Source organism: Rhagoletis zephyria, unplaced genomic scaffold (assembly GCF_001687245.7).
Source record: "Rhagoletis zephyria isolate East Lansing unplaced genomic scaffold, Rhagoletis_zephyria_1.1 Rzeph_scaffold_00713, whole genome shotgun sequence".
NCBI classification, from domain to species: Eukaryota; Metazoa; Arthropoda; class Insecta; order Diptera; family Tephritidae; genus Rhagoletis; species Rhagoletis zephyria.
Window position 1 is genome coordinate 132,078 of NW_016157797.1, and position 19,135 is coordinate 151,212.

The 19,135-nt window shown below is 34.6% G+C and overlaps 1 long non-coding RNA gene across 1 annotated transcript in view; it reads left to right on the forward strand.

Moving 5' to 3' along the window:
• Window positions 1-15,956: 15,956 nt before the first annotated feature.
• The window catches only part of LOC108361195 (uncharacterized), a 24,059-nt gene continuing 20,880 nt past the window's right edge, over window positions 15,957-19,135 (forward strand). The window contains exon 1 of the long non-coding RNA XR_001847258.1: window positions 15,957-16,036. This is a non-coding gene — a long non-coding RNA (uncharacterized LOC108361195). The remainder of the gene's footprint in view (window positions 16,037-19,135) is intronic.

Below are 19,135 nucleotides of genomic sequence, written 5' to 3' on the forward strand. Positions count from 1 at the left end.
CTTAATTGATTTTCTAGAAAAGGAAATAGAAGAAAAAATTAAACAAGATGGACTCAATGTCCCGAAGTGGTATCAACGTACATTTAACTTCAGCCAAAAATCTTTGAAGCTCTTGAAGAGATTGTAGTATAGAAAAACGACATCAGCAAAACAAATTTCCCAGTTCCTGGCTGTTATTTCTACTTTGGAATTTTAAATGTCTTGCAAAATAATGCAGTCAGTGCACTCTATCGTTTTGCCTTTGTGTAAGCAATTGCAATCAGATACGCAAGATTTTTCCGAGGATCTGAAATTTGTGGATGATATGCAGGAATTTCAAGAGATGCAAAAAAATGCAGAGTCTTTTTCAGAATATGATATCGATATCAAAAAACTCCATAGAAATAGATGCAGGGAGTGTTGAAGTTTACTATAGAATGACATTCTACATGTACCCCACTCATCTATACCCTGCAGTAAATCGCGCTAGTTCAAGACTAGCGCAGAACTGGCCCTTTAAGAGGCGGTATTGGTTCTCGATCTATCCCAACGCAATGCTTTCAACTGTCTCTTTTTACATGGCGATGTCCTACGAAGTGGAAATTGCCCCCCTCTGCAGAACTTTTGAACTAGTTCTGCACTGGTTCCATTTTGGACACATCTGCGACAATAAGTTTTTATTTAAAAAAAATTCTGATTATTAGGTTTTTTTATATTTTTTCGTTTTTTCTGTTCTTTTAGAGATTGCATTCTATTAAATTTAAATTTTTTTTTATTTTATATTTTTATATTTGATCACTTTCTCTTCAATTTTTAAGCGGCACTCATTAATTTAAATTTCTTAAATCAGAAAATCACAACTGCCTCCACCGCGATTTGAACTCGTGACCAACGATGTTAGAGTCGGAGGTCTTCCCGCTGAGCTATTTTCGTATTGTACGAGAAGTGAGAATTTGTGCATTTACTTCTAAACAGAGCGCAACTAACACACCGAAAGTTTTAACTGTCCCTCTCTGCAGCCGTTTTGCACTAGATCAGAGATGGTTCTGAAATGTGTAGGGCGGAACTAGCGCTTTAAGAGACTGTCTCTAAATTTTACTGCAGGGTACGAACATAACTTTAGAGATGTAAAGCGTTTCCAATACAAGTGTTTAAAATACAAATACAAAATAAGTATTTGTATTTTTTACAGGGGTATGTATTTTAAATACTTTTTTAAGCAGTATTTGCATTTTGTATTTGAAAACACTTTTTCCACTCTTCATTATTCGTCATATTAATAGTTTCCCTTTTCAACAAATGTAAGATCATGCAAAGCGCAGCACAAAAATTCGCGCAAGACGCCGCCGCAATTTGGCATTTTTTTTTATCGGTGCTGTGCATTTTCCTCGATACAAAGTATTTATATTGGACGTTTTTTTTTATACGGAAGAATATGAGCAACACCTTTAACAAAATAAAATTAGTTATTAATTGGCAATTAATTTGTATCAGATTCTCTATCCAACCCTCCTAGGTATGTTTAATTTTGACTTGGTATGTTTATTGAACAAAGAGCAATCAGCTGTTTGTTTCTGTCCCTCTTTTACAGCTGATATTCCATCAGGGATGGAAAATTTAATTATGAAATTGTACCTAATTTACGGAACGCTTTATCTAAAAGTGGATAGATGTAGCCAAACAATAAATATGTATTTCTATATAAAGAAGATAGGAGGATAACAATTCCCATCGATACATCAACTTCTGTACTCACATTAAACAAATCTTGGTTATGAAAAAAATCTCTTCGAGCAGCGCGAGACAAAACTATGTTGTAGAAAAGGTGAATCACTTTCCTCCCAGTTCTCCGATCTGACGATCTGAAAAAATAAATATTTTCCGTCTATCTGGCGAAATCAACTACAGTTGCCTTACTTTGACCACCTTTTTGTATCATTTGTATGCCCCTTCACAAAGGAGGGAAGGTATTTGACCAGTTGCCCGCAACAGAAAATGAAAAAAGAAAAGAACTGATTTCCTGAGAAGTTATTTGGCTACGTTCCAAATGTACCTAAAATTGTGTGTTTGTACCGAATGCACTTTCAAACTAAATAAAGGTACGATTGTACCAACTTTTCCATCACTGTAGGTAATCCAGCAGCTGATTTCGTATCGCTAATTGCGCAGCTGACGTATGTGTGAACACCAAACTCAATTCCGCAATTTAAAGCTTAATTGCCTCAGCTAATTGGCCTGTTTGAACATAGTCTAATATAAATTATATCTACTTAGTAAGGGTTATAATCCTTAGCCTTAGCCCACGCAAAAAGAGGTTATGCGCAAAAATACTTCCGCCGCTCTTTTCCGGCAACACAGAAAAGAGGATTCTACTTAGTAAGAGTTATAACTTTCAAGCGCGGCCGAAGGCCTCCTACGCAGAAAGAAATTCTGCGCAAAAATACTTCCGCCCCCTTTTTTCATCAACACAGAAAAGAGGATTCTACTTAGTAAGGGTTATAATCTCTAAGCGCAGCCCCACCTACGCGGAAAGAAGTTCTGCTCAAAAATATTTCCGCTCACCTTTTCCGGCAACACAGAAAGGAGAATTCTACTTGGTAAGGGTTATAATCCCTAAGCACGGCCGAAGGCCGCATACGCAAAAAGAAGTTCGGCGCAAAAATACTTCCGCCAGCCTTTTCCGGCAACACAGAAAGGAGAATTCTACTTGGTAAGGGTTATAATCCCTAAGCACGGCCGAAGGCCGCATACGCAAAAAGAAGTTCGGCGCAAAAATACTTCCGCCAGCCTTTTCCGGCAACACAGAAAGGAGAATTCTACTTGGTAAGGGTTATAATCCCTAAGCACGGCCGAAGGCCGCATACGCAAAAAGAAGTTCGGCGCAAAAATACTTCCGCCAGCCTTTTCCGGCAACACAGAAAGGAGAATTCTACTTGGTAAGGGTTATAATCCCTAAGCACGGCCGAAGGCCGCATACGCAAAAAGAAGTTCGGCGCAAAAATACTTCCGCCAGCCTTTTCCGGCAACACAGAAAGGAGAATTCTACTTAGTAAGGGTTATAATCCCTAAGCGCGGCCGAAGGCCGCCTACGCAGAAAGAAGTTCTGCGCAAAAATACTTCCGNTTAGTAAGGGTTATAATTCCTTAGCGCGCCCGAAGGCCGCCTACGCAGAAAGAAGTTCGTTTTCATGTATGCACTATTTCGGTTTTGTCATATGCATTATTTCGGTTTTGGACCGAAACTGTGCATATGTATATGCATTACCTCGTTTTTCTTGTATGCATTACCTCGGTTTTGAGTCGAAACTGTGCATGTATGCAGGGGCGAACGCAGGTAGGGGTTTTGGTGGTTCAAATTACACCGCCCCCCACCCCCGAAATGCCTTCGGAAAATTTTTAGAATTTTCTTTTCTTTTAGTTAGTTGCATTAACCACTACTGTTTTTATTTCCGTAAAAGTGTGTATGAATTTTCAACTATTTGCAAAAATCTAAATATTGATGTTGATAGATAACTCATATGCCATGGCAATATACGTTTTCTCTCGCGCTCCCACACTCGCTGAAATGATGTGATCATCAGAATATGCTGGTTGTAGATATTTCGTCTAGTTATAATATTACCAATGTGCTGTCAAAAGGACATCCCATCTGAAGTATGTTGTCTTATAGTTGCAACAATGCGATTTCCACATGGGTTGGGAGTACTTTAAAGCCATAAGAATAGGCAGGCAACCTTGAATTCATTTTCTGTACACTGTAAATAAAATTCTGTTCAGGTTTCAAGTCATCTGAATCTTGATAAAAACATAGCCAGACAAAACCATTGAGAGGCAGTCTGACATTTGCCAGCAATATAATTTAAAAATTCTTTTCAATCTCAAACAACAACAATTGTGAATAATTTATTTTTTTTATTTTCAATTTTATATGTTTTAAAATGTCAGAAAAAATCATGGCCGTCGAATTGAGAGAATGATTTTACCCTGTAATGTTTTTATCATGATTTGAAGTATGTTGACTAATCGCTTTTTATTGACATCTTCAACAGTGCATAATCAAGACCACTGTTCAGCAGCCAGCCCTCCGGACCCCGATTTATATATTAACAAGCTAGCTCACAAAAATTTCACTCGATCTGAAGTATGATGGGTTTTTTGGTCATGAGCTCTTCGTCTAGATGCTCTGGTAACACCACCTTGTATGAATTGGCCTTGGAACTAACATAATCTTTAAAAGTACTATATATATACTATATGCGCATCTTTGGTTTGAATTTTCAGATAAAATTAATTANGTAAGTACTATATAACTATATACTATATGCGCATCTTTGGTTTGAATTTTCAGATAAAATTAATTAACCTATTTGGGAGAAAAAGTGTATTTTCAATGTCCGTGAATCACCAAAATAAAAAGTGCCTCTTTCCGAATACCTTCTGTAAAACTAATGAACTATTTTAAACTGAAAACTTCTGCTCCTCCGGCTGCTGAATTTGCACAAATTATAGTGACAGCCGAAAATTCACCTGACGAGTGTCAACTTGTGAAAAAATTAGGACGATCCGGCGTTGAGGAGTTCATTTCCTCCAAGCCTTAACTGCAGTTAATGCGTATGGGAAAAAGATTACAACTTCAAGGGAGCAATTGCTCATATGTAGTTATTAGGTTCAAGCAGTCGAATGTAAGAAAGCAAAAAGTAAGAAATAAACNCTCCGGCGTTGAGGAGTTCATTTCCTCCAAGCCTTAACTGCAGTTAATGCGTATGGGAAAAAGATTACAACTTGAAGGGAGCAATTGCTCATATGTATTAGGTTCAAGCAGTCGAATGTAAGAAAGCAAAAAGTAAGAAATAAACTTTGCTGATCCCCCCATGTTAACTTTATTTGAACCTACCTGGGCTCTTAACTCCAGTTAAGCTCTTGGTGGAAATGGGATATAAGTCACTGAGTCCCACAGTTTCCAATATATAATGATGAGACATGGATACTAACGATTAGGCGTAGTTTGATTAAAATGGTCGCTTCTCTAAGTTTTAAAAAATTTTGAATACCATTGTTTTCAAGATGCCGGTAATTTCACAACCCTCTGCGTCCCGAAAATCAAGTTATAAATTCCCTGTGACTGAATTTACATATACACGTCATTGCAGATTTCGCTTAATTATGTGTCAAATTTTGACGCCGTAAACATTAAATGGTTTAGCTTTACTTAACATCCATAGAGAGAACGAAGAAATATTGAATACAATTTTTTTCTTTTAAAGACGAAGCAGTAGCGAAATGATGTGGGGGATGGAATTTTGACCGCGTGAATTAAGGCCGCCTTTTAATTTGTTTGGCGGTCTCATTTCAATTTTTGATCGCGGCCTAAGTTCACTTGCCAAAATGAATTATTTCCGCGCGGCCTAATTTCATTTTTGGATCGCGGTCTTAATAAACGCAGCCATAATTCACGGAGCCAAATGAGGTTTCTAATTTTTTCATGCATACATATTTATGTAATCCTTCGATTTTATTTAAAAAAATTAAAATATAGACATATTTAACCACCGAAACGCATATTTGGGGGACCTGATTGAATGAAAAAAAAAATTTTAAACCCCCCCGAAAAAAAAGTCTGCGTTCGCCCCTGCATGTATGCATTTCTTCGTTTTTCTCATATGCATTATTGCGGGTTTCAACCGAAACTATGCATATATGTATTATGCCCTCGTAAATACATAACTATGTACATACATACATATGTATGTGGTGCGCTTATAATTTTGGCATGGTGTGTATATGAATATACGTAAATGACGTCTTCCAAATAACCGATGCCAGATCGGAGATTTAATTTATTAGACACCAGTAGCTTTTTGCGAAAAGTTACCTTGCCATACTTATTTACATTTATTTATACACAGTTTACAGTACATACATACAGTTTCCATATGCACAATTTCAGGGTGCCCTTGTAAATACATACCTATGTATATTCATATGCATGTGGTACGCATATAATATTGACACGGTGTGTATATTAGGGATGTTGCGAATGTGGAATTTTAGACATTCGCGGATGCGGATGCGGATGTCAAGTATTTTCCAGAAACAATTAGNTATTCATATGCATGTGGTACGCATATAATTTTGACACGGTGTGTATATTAGGGATGTTGCGAATGTGGAATTTTAGACATTCGCGGATGCGGATGTCAAGTATTTTCCAGAAACAATTAGAATCTAGCATAANCATTCATATGCATGTGGTACGCATATAATATTGACACGGTGTGTATATTAGGGATGTTGCGAATGTGGAATTTTAGACATTCGCGGATGCGGATGCGGATGTCAAGTATTTTCCAGAAACAATTAGAATCTAGCATAATGGTGGGATCGTTGTTTAAACAGCGCTTACAAGCCAAACCAAATATGTCAGGTTTTTCTAAAGCTTTTTAAAAAGAATTCTTCATTCTCATTTCTTTGGCTGTTTCAGAATTTGGGGAATCTGTAACTTCATCAACGATTTTTGATTTTAATTTTTGTAATTCATTTTTAATACTTTCTTCTGCGGCTGGTTTGAAAACTATGTGCTTATAGCGAGCTAAATAGGTGGATATGCAAAATAAACTATTATTTTCCAGGAATGAAAATTTTGAACAAATATCTGTTTTCAAAGTCTTAGCTGCCAGCCGAATCGGATCAGAATATTGTTATTTAAAAAAAAACACCCCATTTTTTATAAGTATTTGAATTATTGGAATTACGGATGATGAGGGTCTCAGATAGTTACGTAGATCTTATCTAATTAAAGGTCAGACCTATAGCTTTTTAATTATTTGAGCATCGATTCTCTTTATAAAAGGACTATGTTTATAAGAAGACTATTTCTATGTTTATAAAGGACTATTTCTATTTATAAAAGGACTATTTAAGGACTATGTGCTCTTTGACGTACGTCAAAGGTCAAGTAGAAGTGGAAACTGCCCATTGAATGCTCGGTTATTTAACTTACGGAATAATAGGGCGATTCATCAAAACGCGCAAATGCTTCGTAACCATGTAAACCTCGAAAACTTACTCAATTTTGTATGAAAAATCTAATTATTTACGAAGTTTACACGGTTACGAGGGATTTACGCGTTTCCATGAATACCCATAATATGCTTAAAGACATTTTTATCCAATATTGGCTACAATTTGTGATTTTGTTTGCCAGATATACGCATTGATTATTGCGAATGCGAAAGCGAATGCGAATATTAAAATTAATGCGAAAGCTTCGCGGTTGCGAATGCGAATATTCGTAACAGCCCTGGTGTATATGTATGTACGTAAATGACGTCTTCCAAATAACCGATGCCAGATCGGAGATTTAATTTATTAGACACCATTTTAGTGGCTTTTTGCGAAAAGTTACCTTGCCATACTTATTTACATTTAATAATAATAATAATAGTTTGGCGCTTACACATACCTTAGTGTTTGGCCGGTCTTCTCCTCCGATTTGTGGCGTGCGCCTTGATGTTGTCACACAAACGGGAGGAACGGACCTACAGTTTTACGGCGACTCCGAACGGCGATTGTATTTTTATGAGAAGCTGTTTTTCATGGCAGAAATACAATCGGAGGTTTGCCATTGCCTGCCGAGGGACGATCGCTGTTAAGAAAAAACCTTTTTTCTATATTTTNACGATTTTTGATTTAAATTTTTGTAATTCATTTTTAATACTTTCTTCTGCGGCTGGTTTGAAAACTATGTGCTTATAGCGAGCTAAATAGGTGGATATGCAAAATAAACTATTATTTTCCAGGAATGAAAATTTTGAACAAATATCTGTTTTCAAAGTCTTAGCTGCCAGCCGAATCGGATCAGAATATTGTTATTTAAAAAAAAACACCCCATTTTTTATAAGTATTTGAATTATTGGAATTACGGATGATGAGGGTCTCAGATAGTTACGTAGATCTTATCTAATTAAAGGTCAGACCTATAGCTTTTTAATTATTTGAGCATCGATTCTCTTTATAAAAGGACTATGTTTATAAGAAGACTATTTCTATGTTTATAAAGGACTATTTCTATTTATAAAAGGACTATTTAAGGACTATGTGCTCTTTGACGTACGTCAAAGGTCAAGTAGAAGTGGAAACTGCCCATTGAATGCTCGGTTATTTAACTTACGGAATAATAGGGCGATTCATCAAAACGCGCAAATGCTTCGTAACCATGTAAACCTCGAAAACTTACTCAATTTTGTATGAAAAATCTAATTATTTACGAAGTTTACACGGTTTCGAGGGATTTACGCGTTTCCATGAATACCCATAATATGCTTAAAGACATTTTTATCCAATATTGGCTACAATTTGTGATTTTGTTTGCCAGATATACGCATTGATTATTGCGAATGCGAAAGCGAATGCGAATATTAAAATTAATGCGAAAGCTTCGCGGTTGCGAATGCGAATATTCGTAACAGCCCTGGTGTATATGTATGTACGTAAATGACGTCTTCCAAATAACCGATGCCAGATCGGAGATTTAATTTATTAGACACCATTTTAGTGGCTTTTTGCGAAAAGTTACCTTGCCATACTTATTTACATTTAATAATAATAATAATAGTTTGGCGCTTACACATACCTTAGTGTTTGGCCAGTCTTCTCCTCCGATTTGTGGCGTGCGCCTTGATGTTGTCACACAAACGGGAGGAACGGACCTACAGTTTTACGGCGACTCCGAACGGCGATTGTATTTTTATGAGAAGCTGTTTTTCATGGCAGAAATACAATCGGAGGTTTGCCATTGCCTGCCGAGGGACGATCGCTGTTAAGAAAAAACCTTTTTTCTATATTTTTTGCGATGTTGCTTTGACCAGGGTTTGAACCCAGGTGCTGCGGAGTGGAAGCGCGCACTGCTTACCACTACACCACAGCGGCCGACACATTTACATTTATTTCAAAGAAATTTTTATTTATTATTTTTATAAATTTCTCGAAACCGATTGAAACCTGAGATTGAAACGCTTTCGGTATCGTTCCTTTTCAGGTCAAGGTAACGGTTTCGGTTTCATTCCTTGGTTTATATTATAGGATGAACTATATTTTCATAAATAATTAATGCAAAAAAAATTCTTTAAAATAATTGTGAATATTATATTAGACAAGGTGTGCACTTTCATTTGTCGCCTAGTATACATACATAGTTTATAATAAGGCAATGCATTAAATTATAATTATTGTTTGTTTCAGAAAGAGTTCAAATTTATATTTTTACTAGCAGACCCAGCGAACTTCGTCCCGCCCAAAATAAATTTTTTTATTGAAACATATTGGTCCAACATTTTCACAAAACAATTCACGTTCACGATTTATCTGCTAATATTACGGTTTGGTGGTCGTCGGAACTAACGAAAATGTTATGTCCACGAGAAGTTCTTGGACTTTTCCGAATGATGTGGCGTTTCATTTGAAGAACTTTTTCCTCTTCACTCTCTGGCGGCAACAATGATCCGCTTCGATGGTGATTCTGTCCTTGAAACTGTATAGTGTAGCTGGTGGCAATTTCAGAATGGGGGAGTATCGTTGGTCTAGAGGAATCCAATATACATGACTTATTTCCGACAAAATATCTTAAATGTATTATCAAGGAGCGCAATAGTTCTGGTGGTTGATATAACGGAAGTCATTTCAGACTGACACCTCGACAACTCAATCCTGGTGTCTCCGAATGAAGCTATTTGAACTATTTGGCCAGTCAGAACACACGGGAGTTCGACATACTCAGTTGTGCAGCAGGTCAACGTAATCGGACATTCACGACACTTTTTCTCACTTGACGTTTTTTCGTAACAGCTCGACTCTAGCGCCCTTGTTTGCAAAGATATTGCAGTTACGGTTACCAATACATATCCTGAATATGAGCCAAATGGCATCATAAATACGAATTTTTAGTAATAACTCGACTCCCGAGCAACTTGGCGGGTAAAGATATGTGTGTATGAATTTTTTCGTGGTTTTTACCTACGATGAAGACATTTTCCTCAAATTTCTTCTGCAGATAATAGCGAAGAACATATACTAAATCATCAAACATTTTAATTTTAAAATTAAATGGCATAAGGAGTTTTTTAGATAGGTGACAACCCCGTCTCAAAATATGATAAAGAACTATCTCATACACATTTAATTTTATATTCGTACTGTTATATTGCATAGGTAAATATTTTATTTAAATACCATTTTCGTAGTTTTTTCGTAAGGTGGTAACCCTATTTAAAATATTTTCTATATTAATATGGTTTATGCATTCTCAGCAACATGGAGTTATTGCGGTTCATTTATATTATAATTTGTTTGGTGTTTCAGATATCTGGCAACACCTTTGTTCAAATTTTTTCTTTGCAGACCCACCACGGACAGAAAGAAACAAAATGAATTAAAAGTGAATCAAATTTGCTGAGCCGTTCTTGAGTTATGCGATAACATACGAACAGCAATTAATTGTTATATATAAACTTTTTGTTTTTAATGGTGTCAACCGGATCAAAATTTTTTTCTGTATAAGATTTTTCTNTTTATATATGAACTTTTTGGTTTTAATGGTGTCAACCGGATCAAAATTTTTTTCTGTATAAGATTTTTCTATACATTCTCAGTAAACTATCATTATTGCGGTTTGTTCAAATTTAAATCAGTTTTCTGATGTTTCAGATATCTGGCAACAGCACTTTTCCCATTTTTTCCTTGCAAACCTTATACGGACGGAAGGAAACAAAATTAAAGAAAAACGAAGAAAATTTGCTGAGCCGTTCTTGAGTTATGCGATAACACACGAAAAGCAATTAATTTTTATATATGTGACCTGGTCTACGGAAAGGGGGCTTAGGTGTCAAAAAATCAATTTTCACTTTTTGGTTGATTCGGATGGAAGAAACGAAGTTGCTTACTTTTAACAGCTTTTTCACAGAAAACTAGTTTTCGCACGTAAGCTCCCTTTTCGTAGACCAGGTCACATATAAACATTTTTTTGAATGGTGGCAACCCTATCCCAATTGGTTTTTCTATATTAGATTTTTTTCACATTCTCAGTGAAGTATCAGTATTGCGGTTTATTTAAACTAAAATTATTTTTCTGATGTTTCAGATATCTGGCAACATCATTTTTCCAACTTTTTCTTTACGAACCTCCTACAGACAGAAGGAAAACAAAGGAAATGCGATAACACACGAAAGCAATCCATTTTTATTTATAATTTTTTTCCGATGGTGGCAACCCTATCCAAGTTTTTTCTGAATTAATTTTGTTTGTACATTCTCAGTGAAATAGCATTATTGCAGATTATTTATATTTATACTTAATTTTTTGTCTGATATTTCAGATATCTGGCAACACCATTTTTATAATTTTCTCTTTACAAACCTTTTACAGACAGGAAGAAGCAAAATGAAATAAAAACGAAGCAATCGAGTTATGCGATAACATTCGAAAGCAATCCATTTATATATATAAGTTTTTTTTTCGTATGGTGGCAACCCTTTCCAAATTTTTTTATAAATTAGTTTTTCTTATACAGTGTCAGTGAAATAGCATAATTGCGGCTTATTTATATTTATATTATTTTTCTGATATTTCAGCTATCTGGCAACACCATTTTTCTAATTTTCCCTTTACAAACCTTCTACATACACAAAGAAACAAAATGAAATATAAACGAAGCAAATCCGTTGACCGTTATTTAGTTATGCGATAACAGACGAAAGCAATCTATTTTTATATATACAAAATTTTTTGGAATGGTGGCAACCCCTTCCAAATTTTTTTATGAATTAATTTTTTTTATGCAAATAGTATTGTATTTACAGATTGGTTCAGAAATATGTTTCGCTTTACAAATTAGAATATTAAAAAGCCGATGAAATCTCTGAGTATTGCAATCGTTTTTATAACTCTCTTGAAGGCGCATATAAAAAAATTTTTGCTTGTAGTTTGAAAAATTACACATTTATTTGGAGATACATAAATATCAGCCAAAATATTCACCAAAATTTTGGTCAGTGCACGATGAGTCAACAAGTATCCCTTTCCCTATAACACAAACAATGTTTTTAGTTATTTATTTATTTATTAGTCTACAGAAATTTTTTTTTACAGGCTATTACATTAATTACAAAGGTTTTTAAAAGTGTATGCATAAAATAGCTCTTATTAAGATTGCATCTATTCCGATTGCACTATGCAATAAAAAGCAGTCAACTACAATTATTATAAAGCAGGTACGATCGCCTTTAAGAGATTTCCAATTTCTTTGCAATATATTCCTCCAGTAATGATGATACGAGCGGTTGTAAGCCAGAAAAATGATATCTTAATCCACAGAGCTCATAATCCAAGCTGCCTCCCTCATAAGGGTAATAAGGGTACCATTAGGGACGCCAGTAGGGGCGCCGTTAGATGTATCATTAGATGTACAATCGAAACGTGAGATACCAGTAAGGGCACTATCAGGGACGCCAGTATTGGATGAACCAATAGATATGCTATAATACGCTTCGTACGATATTGTATTATTGAAGATATCTTGCCGTCAGACCAACAGACCGATACCCGAATTAACAACAGATCGGACTGTTCTACATCGAAACGTGGGCACGAAAAACATGGTTACATTATATTTGCTTCAAAACTAAAAGCCACACTGAGGGAAATAATGCCTAGTAAACATGAATACTTTATATTTGATTATCGTTTAAAAATGTTCAAGTGTTGTTTTCGGGTATGCTGTCCAATGCTTATTTTTATTTTTTTGCCGACGTTTCGACCGTTTATTGTGGTCGGGCTCAAAATTGTTGCATTTCCCTGCGTCTAGTTTGGTTTTTGATTAATTCAAACATGTAAACATAAACGTTAAGAACTGGAAGCTGTTGATATAAATGTACTTATTCACACATAAAGGCAAGAATGAGTATCGAAACCGGCAAAAAAAAGCATTTTTCTAAGCATTGGACTGCATACCCGAAAACAACACAACAGTCGGTAGGAAGAAATTTAAAAATGTTCGTATTTAAAAATAATATTTTCATACAAAAATTTATTACGCACGAATTGACTGTTCACATCTGAGTATGTATGTATGTATATGTAAGTGTACATCAGAGTTCGGCAGTGAATAGCTCAGCTTATGAATATACTCTCATCTAATGAATCACCCCATTGTTCACTCAAACCTGCTCTCATTAAAGAATGTTACTCTCTCACAATAGCTTGGCTTGCTTGTGTACTAGTTAGTGTTGCCGTTTTGATCCATTTACTTCAAAAGTGATACGTGTTTGTGCAAATTTTCGGAAGATACTTTATTTTTTCGCACATTTCGCGAGATACTTAAATTTTCCGCGTAGTACAAATTTTGATACATTACAAAGAGAAAATGTATACATATGTATGCAGTGTCAGCTTTTAAAATTTGATCGAAAATATTAAACGTTTTGGTGTTAAATAAGCTTAAAGAAAAATGCTTTAAGCGAACTAGTATGTATAATGAGCTGACTGCATTCATTTTTAATTTATTTCGCTTGCCTCATACATAGGTTTGAAAGCGACAGAGAAATAGACTTTTATTACAAACTGTTGAGAATATAGCGGGCGTATTCATAGTCAAAATAAAGCCGACACTGAAGGTAGTTTCATCTTTCTGACAGAATTTCCAACTAGTTTAGCCTTGTTTTCACTATGTCAAATTCAATGACATTTGTCGTCAAATAAATAAAAACACATTGTCAAATGGAATTAAAAAACGCGATATTGATTGATTTAGATCAGGATAGGTCTTCAGTCGTGTACATGCGCTGCTATACCAGCAATGTATATGTCCATTTTTGGCCCATAATATCATCAGCGAAGGTACGGATTGAAGAGATAAACTTGTGTCAAAATAAGTCGACAATATTTGGCGTCAAAATATGACATAGTGAAAACCAGCCTTTTAACGTGGAATGTATCACATAATTTGATAATCAACGTAAATGATCGATAGTTAATAGTTTTAAATACATATATTTGTATTAAAGTTTATCTCACTATATCTAAGATATTTTTTTTTCATGTACGTACATACATATGTATGAATGTGCATTACATGATTTCGTGGTTATTGACAATAATAAAAAGCAAAAGTATGAAACCAAATAGCATTTTTTACAACGCTTTTATTAACTTGCAATGTTGTGTGTCCAGACACCATTTTAGCTATAATTATAGATGATAATCAAAGCTCCTGTACAAAAGTCTAAAAATCAACCTCGACGGTAGGCCTTGCCGGAAGTAATTAACTATTGCGCCAAATAATATACACTAAGTACGCTACAGCGGAAATGGACGACAAGCCATTTCTTTAAATGAAATTAATTGGTGCTCGTATGTATGTATGTACATTATACTGCATCACTCCCCATACAAAAAAAAATCGCTACTATTTTTCCATTGGANATTTTTCTAACTTGATACTTGATATGCTGATCGCTTCCACTTGGCCTGGCTTGCTACCAGCGTTGCCGTTTTGATGCAAATGTATCATTTTTGATACTTTTGTTTTCTAAATTTTGTGATTTGATACTTTGATACTTTTTTGTTCACAAATGCCCCATTTTGATACTTTTGGCTGGCAGAAATGAATTTTTGAAAACTATGAATAATANTGAGCTCCACGTTTTTCGTTTTCAATCTCATAAATTGTTTATAATGACTTTGGCTAAAATTTCAAAATCAAAAGTTATCAAAACAAATTCTATGGGACTGAGAAATATTATTTTCTACTTTTTAGTCCATTTATAAAAGCGTGGTATATTAAAAAGGTTTTTTTATTTTATTTATTTAAGTTTTTCTAACTTGATACTTGATACGCTGATCGCTTCCACTTGGCCTGGCTTGCTACCAGCGTTGCCGTTTTGATGCAAATGTATCATTTTTGATACTTTTGTTTTCTAAATTTTGTGATTTGATACTTTGATACTTTTTTGTTCACAAATGCCCCATTTTGATACTTTTGGCTGGCAGAAATGAATTTTTGAAAACTATGAATAATATTACTAGTTTAAAGGCAAATAATTTTTTTCTTGTTATTTAAAGTCTTAAAATTTTATATGTGTTTATAAGTTTGATTTGGTAGCTCTTATAAGGGAAATATAACCCGGAATATCTTTGCACAGCACGCTGTTATACGGCCCCTAACCACACAAAAATATTGCGCAATATCGGGCCTGCGTCGGTCGTTTGTGTGGTGTGTGGGGTTGTTTTTACTAAATTGCACAGTTATTGCGCTAAAATCAAAATCATTTTGATATTTTGCTTATGCTTGTGGTATTTTACAATAATTTGTGTTGCGTATGGCGACAACTGCGCAATTTTTAGTCTACTTTTGACATTTTGGTATCCAGATCGTGCTGTAAAATTTCGATAAGGGCGTAGAAAAAAAAATTTTTTTTTTTTTGCATTTTAAAGCTGAAGCTACAAAGTATACAACGTACGTTCATATTTCTTGCATATATATATATATATATGTACATAGTTACTTGAGCAACGTTTACAGGCCGATTCTGTGCACTTGATAAATTCAAAAACTTTATAATTTATAAATTTTGTATTATTAGTATTCTAGCCCAGAAATCAAAAGCTGTTTTCCTAATAAATTATCAAGATTGAAAATGCTGTTGACAAATTGAAATTTCATGTGAAACGTATAAATTTTGTATATTAAACAATTTCTTTCTATCATTTAAATACTGCAGGTGCCGGCATTTGAACTTGCTACACACAAAATTTATAGCCAACCTACTACCTACTCGGCTACTCGGCAGTCAACATATTTTTTGCTTTTAAATTCATATTTTTCATATGTGACAATGAAATCAGTTCCACTCATGTGGAAATCAGTTCCCCTCTTGTGGAAATCGTAGAGCTTTTTATTTTATAAATATTGATACAGAATGCGATGGGAGCTTTTACTTGATAAAAATCTTATAAAATTTCTTTACAAATAATTTATAAAGAAATCACAGAATTGGGCAGTTATTATGTAGTAATTTTCACAATATTTACTTGTACAGGTCTCGGGTTGCGCAATGATTTTGTGTGGTTTAGGGGCCCTATAAGTTTGTTTGCCGTTATGCAAATAAACTAAGGATTCTGTTTTTCTTAAAGCAAGTAATATTAAATTTTTTTATAGCTATGGATTTAATTATAATAATAAATAATAAAATAAAATAATTATAAAATAATTATAAAATTTTATTTAATATTTGTTTTCCAAATAAAAGTTTAAAAAATAAAAGTTGTGTTTGCTTTTGATACTCTTTCTGCTTGGCAACTGATATTTTTTTTCTCAGGCTCGCGGCAACGCTGCTTGCTTCTCTTTATGCAATTGTTTGAGAGATTCATTGTATACCGCTAGATGAGTTAAGTGGCTCATATAGCCCTGCCAGATAGAGCACGTTACATGCGTTCCGCTCAAGGATGAAACTGACAGTTGAGTAGACTGTGTGTGTTTGCATAGAGAGCGCCAGATTGGCAACCCTTGCGTTGACGGAACCCACGAGCGTTGGCCAACACTCAACTTTTGACGCAAGTAGGTCCGGCAATGTTCACATTTGACATTTCAGTATCATTCGCGCCATTTTCTTTTAATTTTTCGTTTGCTTAATAAAATTCCTTAAAAACAAGGAAAACATAATTTGGAAATATTTAACGGAGTATAAATTAATAGAAGCGGTGCAAATGCACCCTTGCTTATATGCAGGGAACGAATTTTATGGAAATTGCCTTTTTTTCTGCTAAAGAGATAGAGTATATTCGATTAAGAATGTCCACGATTTAGCTTTCTCTGATTCCATATATACACATTTGATGTTGCCTTTTTTTGCCTTTTTTAAGATATTTGCCTTTTTTATGCGCTAGGCTTTTATAAAAAAATAGTAAAAATTAAATAAACAAAAGTAATATAGCCAAAACTGGTCAAAATAAAAAGTTTCTATTATTTCTTCCACCACTGTATATTCAAAACGTATAACACTAAATTACTTTGAATTTTTAAATCAGTTCATTTCATAACATTCATTTTGTACTTTCTATTCAGTTTATGTAAAAAAAGAATTAAAATAAAAAATTAAATAAAGACAACAAATTGTATTCCATTAAAAACAAATTCAATTAAAATGATTAAATAAATTAATTGAAATAAAAGTGAAATAAGGTTTTTACATGACAACAAATTGCCCGCCATTAAAAACAAAATTCAGTATTTCAATTTTCATTCTGTCTTGAACATCTTCTTCATATTTCAGAAGATAGCTATCCAGAACATTTAAAAAATCGGAATTACAGCCAGTCACTTACGGCTCCACATAGAGTGTCCAATCGCTCCTCATCTTTTTTCCGATTCAATGCTCTAGAAGTGGTCACAATTGGCTCTTTTTCGGGTTGGAAGTCAACAAGAGACGTTGGCGGTGATTGGTGAACCACTGTAGTTAGCCCTGTCTGCTGCGTCTGCTCAAATACGGGCTCTTCATCCTCGCAATATTCGAAAAGAGGTTGCGACTCATATACATTAATGGAATTCTCAGGCTGCGGTGTGCATTTTTAACGATTTGTGGTGGTACCAAACGTTGCGTTGCCAAATGTCCTTAAATAATATATGTACAAACAAAACCTTGTAGTCACATGAAAACTATTTAAGGTGTTACAACACAGTTAGCGACAGCTGGAATTAAATTTTTTTTCTAAAACATTTTTAAAATTCCAAAATATGTCTATTATTTAAGGCGATCATGCGGTGTAACTCCGTAATACTCTATTAGGTATTCGGGACTATCACTGTAACCATCGCAGTCCGATTTTTGTGAAACTACGAAAATGTAATCACTGAATATCAATTCCTAGGAACGTATGCATTCAAAGTATATGCTACGTTCGTAGCTATGTAAGTATGTACATACATATGTATCCGAATTCAGTGATAGCTTTTTTGAAGATTTCATGAAAAATCTGACTACAGTGGATTCAATGATAGCAATGGTTGCATAAATAACTTGCGTGGTGACACGTGCCGTTGCAGGAATGCCAGTGCCTCGTAATATTTCCATCCACTACTGACCATGTCGTTTGCAGCACTCCCAGAAGGCGCCTTTCTTCGCTTTCTTCCTTTACAAATCGGTCGCGAAGTGACTCCACCGACTCTGACACTGTTCCACTGCGGATTAATTTTTGAAAACATTGGAAAACACAAGATTATTCAATCGCCACTTACCACTGCAACCTGTAGCGCCCGCCACATAATTCCACGCTTTTTATTTCGCCAACCGGTTTCTATAAGCCACTATGCTTTTATCATATAAGCAGGGAACGGATTTTTAGGACCTAAAAACCTATAAAAAAGGCAAAATAAAGTAACGAAATAGGCTGGAAAAGGCAAAATAAAATAGCGAAAAAGGCAGGAAAAGGCACTAGGTATTGCAAAAAAGGCAAAATAAAATAGCGAAAAAGGCAGGAAAATGCAAAAAAAAGGTATTGCAAAAAAGCAAAATAAGGCACTAAAAAAAGACAAAAAATACGAAGAACAATCAAAAAATATATTTTTTTAGAAATGTTTATATTACAAGTAAAAAGAGAAAAACTATGAACTAGTTTCATTATATGAAAAATTTGTACTTTGAATCTTTGACTATTTTATCCTTTCGAGTTTCTAACTCATAAAACTTTAATCTGTATAGTTGTAGTAACATTGAACCACAAGATGCATTTTGAAGTTTTCTGGCAGCATTTTCATTCGATTTTCGCGAAGAAAAGCCTTGAATGTACTAAATGTGCGCTCGACGTAAATTGATACAAGTGGAGCCCAATTTAAATATGGAACGTTTGAAACGTTCATATTATCACGATTAAGGGCGTTTTCCGCGCCCTTTACAATTTTATCCACACCCCTTATTGTCTCTAAGCCTACGTTAGCTGAGAAAACGGCTTTGAATTTTTCCAACACCAGTTTGGCAAGAGGTCCCTGCGGTTCTATAAGCCGCATGGGCATGTGTATATTTTTTAATCTTAAAAAAAAAAATTGTAAATGCTATAATCACTTTTTTAAAGGTAGAAAAGGCAAAAAAGGCAAATATCTTAAAAAAGGCAA